This window comes from Bos indicus, chromosome 27 (assembly GCF_029378745.1).
Source record: "Bos indicus isolate NIAB-ARS_2022 breed Sahiwal x Tharparkar chromosome 27, NIAB-ARS_B.indTharparkar_mat_pri_1.0, whole genome shotgun sequence".
Taxonomy (NCBI): Eukaryota; Metazoa; Chordata; class Mammalia; order Artiodactyla; family Bovidae; genus Bos; species Bos indicus.
Window position 1 is genome coordinate 36,503,591 of NC_091786.1, and position 7,312 is coordinate 36,510,902.

Consider the following 7,312-nt stretch of genomic DNA (forward strand, 5'->3'; position numbering starts at 1 on the left):
ATCCCTGGGCTGGGAAGGTCGCCTGGAGGAAGACATGGCAACCGACTCCAGTATTCTCGCCTGGAGAATCCCATGGACAGAGGAGCCTGTCCGGGCTACGGTCCATGGGGTCACAAAGAGTTGGACCCAGCTGAGCAACTAAGCACAGCGCAGCACATTGGTGTCTTCACCACCAAGCTTGCTACTTGGCATGCACGCACCATCCTAATGACATACCATCAAAATGTATACAGCAAAAACTGACAGAGTTGAAGAGAGAAACAGACAAAAAAGAGTTAAAGACACGAGTGTGCATGCATGCTAAGTTGCTTCAGTCGTGTCTGACCTGGAAACCATATAGACTGTAGCCTGCCAGGCTCCTCTGTCCATGGAATTCTCCAGGCCAGAATACTGGAGTGGGTAGCTGTTCCCTTCTCCAGGGCCTCTTCCCAACCCAGGGATCAAACCCAGATCTTCCGCACTGCAGGCCGATTCTTTACCAGCTAAGCCACCAGGGAAGCCCAGAATACTAGAGTGGGTTGCCATTCCCTTCTCCAGGGAATCCTTACAACCCAGGGATCAAACCTATGTCTCTTCTGTCTCCTTCATTGGCAGGCAGGTTCTTTACCACTTACGCCACGTGGCAAGCCCTTCATTAGGGTAGTAAGTGTTTATAATTGCTATATCTTATTGCTTATGAGATTTCCCCGGTGGCTCTTGCTTATAATTGTTGTACCTTCTTTTACTAATATATAATGTCCTTTGTTTTGTAAACTTTTTTAACTTAAAGTCTGTTTTGTCTGATGTTAGTATGGTCACCCCTGCTCTCTTTTGGTTACTATTTACGTGGAATGTCTTTTTCCATCTTTCCCCTTTCAGCCTCTTGTGTTTTGCATCTCAAATGAGTCTCTTGTAGACAGCATATAGTTGGATCATGTGTTTTTATCCATTCGGCTAATCTATGTCTTTTGACTAGAATGTTTAATTCATTTACATTTAAGTTAATTACAGATAAGAAGGGACAGACTTTGGTCATCGTGTTCTTTGTTTTCTATATGCCCTATAGCCATTTCCCCCCTCATTTCCTACATTCCTGTCTTCTTTTCTTTTTTGTTGATTTTTTGTTGTGGAGTGTTTAAATTCCTTTTTCATTTTCTTTTGCATGTACTCTAGCCATTTTCTTTGTGGTTATCATGAGGATAACATGATAAAGTTTAACACTTTCGTTTGAATTTATATCAGTTTAACTTCAGTAAGTTTTTTATTTTTTTTTGTAACTAAAGGAAAATTTATTAAAATTTATTATCCAATAAAAGGAGATACATCTAAAGCACATATGCAGACTAAAAGAGTAGAAATATATATATATATATATATATATATATACACACTATACAAACACTAATTTCCCCAAATCTGTATAGTTACATTAATACCAGATGAAATTGACCTTAAGGCAAAAACATTATAAGAGATCAAAGTAGATATGATAAAATGTTCAAATCACCAGAGGATAAAACCATGATTAGTCAGGATTTACAAAAGTAAATCTGGAGTCTATGGAATAATGATCCCCTCCAATCTTATGAAATAGTAAACTGGCTTATCTTAGTCATCAAGGAACACTGCTGCTGCTGCCGCTAAGTCGCTTCAGTCGTGCCCGACTCTGTGCGACCCCATAGACGGCAGCCCAGCAGGCTCCCCCGTCCCTGGGATTCTCCAGGCAAGAACACTGGAGTGGGTTGCCATTTCCTTCTCCAGTGCATGAAAGTGAAAAGTGAAAGGGAAGTCGCTCAGTCGTGTCCGACTCTTAGCGACCCCATGGACTGCAGCCTACCAGACTCCTCCGCTCATGGGATTCTCCAGGCAAGAACACTGGAGTGGGCTGCCATTTCCTTCTCCAATGTATGAAAGTGAAAAGTGAAAGGGAAGTCGCTCAGTCGTGTCCGACTCTTAGCGACCCCATGGACTGCAGCCAACCAGGCTCCTCCGCTCATGGGATTTTCCTGGCAAAATAAGTTTTTTATAAAACTGCTCCGTGGCGCTTCCCTGGTGGTCCAGTGGTTAGGACTCTGTGTTTCCAAAGCTGGGGGCGCTGGTTCCATGCCTGGTTGGGGGACTAAGATCCCCACAACCTGCAGCAAAGCCATAACAGAAAAACAAACAAGAACACTGCTTTCTTACAATTCTGTCACCTCCCCTTTCAGTGGTTGATATCATAAAACTGCATCTTTATGCACTGTATGCCCAAAAAACACAAATTAAAAATTCATTTAAGTGTGTTAGTCTAGATTTAGAGTTACAAACTAAAGTTACAGTGGTATTAGTTTTACACTTGTAATTGATGTGACTTTTTTTTCCTTAAAAATGTATAGTCTCTTAAATCATGTAGAAAACAAAAAGTACAGTTACAAACCATTGTTACAATGATACTAGCTTTTACCATCGCCCGTGTGTTTGCCTTTATTGAGATCTGTATTTCTTCGTGGGACTTTAAATTACTGTCTGGTGTCCTTTCATTTCACCCCAGAGAGCTCCCTTGAGCATTTCTGCTGTTGCAATTGCTGTCTGGGTGGAGAGACAGATTCCCGGTGCTTCCTGCTCTGCCATCTCACAGAATCCTCTGAGAACTGATTTTTTGACGTATCTAGTCAAGGAGACCTGAAAGAACACTCATCTTGTCAAAAAAATAAGAAACTTCAGTTACTTCAAAAACAAAATTGCTGTTCTTTAATTAATATTTAGCAGACTTGACTTCAAATAACTTTGCCCTTTAAAAAAAAAAATTGAATCTCCCTTCCACAGCAGAAAAACAGCTACCAAGATTTTCAAAGTAATGCACTATAGACATGAAGGCAATAATGATAGTAATATCCAATGTTTATCACTTATTTACTATGAATCAGCCTCTCATATGCTTTAAGTAGATAACCCTGTAAATCTTTACAACAACCTATGCAAGGAAAAACTTAGATTTTTGGAGTGAACAAAAGAGATTACTGGATATCCTTTCAGTGGGATGGCTTGATCTTTGTAGGGTATGTCCGTGTTTTTGAATAGGCTATTTTACAACTCTGTAGAGGTAGAAGTTAATTCATAGAAAACCGATAGTAATGTGAATATTTCCTAATGATTGCTATGCAAGTGATTCCTATCCATGGCAATGCAATTGAATTTTGTTCTGTAGAGAATAAAGCCAAATCCTTATTTGAACTGGTTTTAACATTTTCCTGATTTTCTCATTAAATAGTAAGTTAAATGAAATCATTGGCATGTGTTCATTTTATATCTGTCTGAGAGTCAACAGTTTCTACTATTAAATACATTTTTAATGTTTTGTATATTTGTCAGGTAGGTAATATTGACATCCCCATTTTATAGATGAGAAAGCAGACTGATCCACTGAAGGCCACATCCAGCTACTTGGTAGAGGAGGTGGATTCAAACCCCAGTGAGACCAGAGTTCCAGATTCCATCCTCTTCATTCCCTCCACAAAAGGAAAGAAGATCCAAAAATATTTTGAGCAATGGTAACTTTGCTGGAGTAAGTGCAAGTCTTGCAAAAAGACTCCTTAGGGGAATAACTGATACTGATCAGGGTTCTTGGCCTTCCCCAATCAAGTGAAATTGACCAAAGGCCAGACAAGGAATTCAGGCAAGACTTTATTGGAGCCCCTGATGCAGTGGAATTTGTGGGAGCCAAAGTGAGTAACAGGTTCCTTTGCTTGTTCCCAGAGCAGGGCACAAGCTTGTTCCTTAAATGGGGTGAGGGTAGGGGTATGTCTGGGCTTCCCTGGTGGCTCAGTGGTAAAGAATCTGCCTGCAAATACAGGAGACAAGAGTTCGCTCCCTGGTCCAGGAAGATCCTCTAGAGAAGGAAATGGCAACCCAATTCAGTGTTCTTGCCTGGGAAATCCCACGGACAGGGGAGCCTGGCGGGCTGCAGTCCACAGGCTGGCAAAGAGTCCTACATGACTGAGCGATTGAACAACAGCATCGGCACCGGGTGTGTCCACAGGTCAGGGGGAGGGGTGGCTTGGGTGCTCTCCCACCGCTTTGTGGTGCTGGGTGCAGGGGGCATGCACAGTACCCTCCCTTTGCTCCCAGTGCTCAGTTTTTGCTCCTGGTTCTTCAGAAATGGCAGTTGGATTTTGTCTTTTTGAACCTTTTGGTCCAGGATTCACCCCAGCTTCTCATGCATGTTGGTATTTAGTCCCGTATCATTTCTTTGCCCTTTGTAGCTCAAGGAGGCGTGTGTTCAGCTGCACACATTTGCAGCCCTGCAGCAAAGGGCCCCAGACCTGTCTCATAACCACTACCATTCGCATTCCTTTAGAGGAGATGGCATTTTTCTTACCATGGGAGTTTTTTCTGCTTTAAGCAGATCATGTTCTACACATCACGATGCTTACATTTTCTCCTGCCTTGTTAAGGAAAAATATTCAATACCAATTCAGCACATGTTTGCCCAAGCCTGGCTTCTTGTCCAGTTCTTTTAGGTTCTGTGAGAATCAGGACAAAAGTCAACGACTATTTCTGCCCCCAAGGAGTTTACCAGGAATCCTAAGAAGGCTTCCTAAGTAAATCTGAAAATACGAGATTGGCTCAGAAGAAAATTTGTCTTAACAGCCACGACTACAAAGGTTGAAAGGAGATTATTTTCTTGGGTTCAAAGCTTTTATGAAAGACTGGTGTCAGCCTTTAAAGTGAGGTACTGCTTGAGATCCAAAGTTTTTCCAAAGCTCAAATGTAAATGTTTTAAAAGTTCAAATAACTGCTTCTGTTATCCATGAACCTACGATTTTCCTCAAGTCTAATTCTAACTATGTCATTGCCTCTCTAAAAACTTCTGTGGCTACTCATTGCCTGCAGATGAAGTGGGTAAAGGAAACTAACTTTTTTTTTTAGGCTGTGGGATATTAGTTCCCTGACCAGGGATTGAACCTGCCCCCTGTAGTCTTAACCACTGGACCACTAGGGAAGTCCTAGGAGGTTAATATTTTTTGAGCATTTGTGTCCTAGACAGTGAACTGATTGCCCTCCACAAGTTAGTTTGTTTAATCCTCATAACAATCCTATAAAGTAAGCTCTAGTCTTAGCATTGTACTCCAGCTTCCTGCTTAAATTGTCCTTTCTCATTCCCTAAATGGTTCCTAATTTCTTTCTCATACTTACACGTTTACTAGTTAATCTTTATTCAAGTTCCACCAGAATTCTTTGGGCGAATTAAGTAAGATATAAATAATTCCACAGTAATTGTGTTGCAGAAAAGAAGCCAGTTCTGACCCCATGTTGGAACTGCTTCTTTGACTTGCTTTTCATTGCTTCTGTTACTATAATCATAGAGAAGGGCCTGCCTCAGAGAATCCTGCCCCTCTGCCTGACTGTTCAACTAAAGTGCCTTTATTCAGAACCCTGTCCACCTGCAGCTGGCAGAAAGGAAGATATTAATATATACTCCTGCCTGAGGCCTGCCATTCTAGGTGATGTTTGCAAGATGAATGGAAACTTTACTTTGCTTCTTCACCCGCCGCCCATCTCTGATCTATAAAAGAACCTGGCATCCAGACCCCTCTAAGGTGGTTATTTTGAGGCACCAGCCTGACATCTTCTTGGTCAGCTAACTCTCATATTTAAGTCTCTTCCTTGCTTCAACCCCTTGTCTCTTGAATTCATTGGCCTGTTGTGTGGTGAGCAGAGTGAGTTTGGACTTGCTAACAATAGCAACTGGTGCCAACAAGATGATTTGGGCATGTTGTTCCGTCGATCAGTCGTGTCCGACTCTTTGTGACCTCATGGACTGCAGCACGCCAGGCCTCCCTGTCCTTCACTGTCTCCCTGAGTTTGCTCAAACCGATGCTCATTGAGTCAGTGATGCCATCCAACCATCTCATCCTCTGTCGTCCCCTTCTCCTCCTGCCTTCAATCTTTCCCAGCATCAAGGTGTTTACCAATGAGTCAAGTCTTCACATCAAGTGGCCAAAGTATTGGAGTTTCAGCTTCAGCATCAGTCCTTCCAATGAATAACCTAAATGAAAAATAGCATATGCTTCACCTGACTTCATTTGCTAACAAACAGCAATAGCTTAGCTCTGTGTGCAGGCATGGCTGCCCTCAAGACGGAGTCGTTGGCCTTCAGTCTGAATAAGACTATAGCCTTCCTCCTTTATTTTTATAAAAGATCATAAAATCTGTCATCTTCTCATATCTAAAACTTTTTGATCTCCAATAAACCACCTCAAGTCTGCATTTTGTGAACTCAAGTCATGAACAGGCGGCTAGCCACAGCATGCCCACAGTTTAATAAAGGAAACAAGAAACATATTAAGGGCAGTGCCATCCATCTGTCTCTCTTGCTTCTCAAGTTTTATTTCCGTATCAAACTTGATCCCAGAAAGCGACGGTTGTTGTTTAGTCACTCAGTTGTATTATTGCTGGCCAAAATCTTGGCTTTCTCTGCCCACTGAAGCCAAATAAAAAAATATGGAGACAGAGTTTGGAGGAAATAGAAAGGTGGCTTTTATTCTCAGCTGGCAGAGAGTGGAACACAGAAGGTTCACGCCTCAAGAACTGTGTGCCCAGCTCCATAAGAAATCTCGGGGCTCATATAAGCAAGGGCTGGCTATCAGGAGTTGGATGAAGAAGAAAGGTGATGAGATCCTGATTTCTTCCCCTTGTGCTGTTTCAAAGATAGTCATAAACATTCATCAGTCAACAGTTCAAGTTGCTAATGAAAACATGCGTTTGCAGGTGACATGCCCCCCATTTGGAAAGCTCAGCAGTGGCCACAGGACTGGAAAGGTCAGTTTTCATTCCAATCCCAAAAAAAGACAATACCAAAGAATGCTCAAACTACCTCACAATTGCACTCACCACACACACTAGTAAAGTAATGCTCAAAATTCTCCAAGCCAGGCATCAATAGTATGTGAACCGTGAACTTCCAGATGTTCAAGCTGGATTTAGAAAAGGCAGAGGAACCAGAGATCAAATTGCCAATATCCACTGGATCATTGAAAAAGCAAGAGAGTTCCAGAAAAACATCTATTTCTGCTTTATTGACTATGCCAAAGCCTTTGACTGTGTGAATCACAAGAAACTGTGGAAAATTCTTTAAAAGATGGAAATACCAGACCATCTGACCTGCCTCTTGAGAAATCTGTATACAGGTCAAGAAGTAACAGAACCAGACGTGAAACAACAGACTGGTTCCAAATTGGGAAAGGAGTATGTCAAGGCTGTATATTGTCACCTGCTTATTTAATTTATATGCACAGTATATCATGCGAAATGCCAGGCTGGATAAAGCACAAGATGGAATCAAGATTGCTTG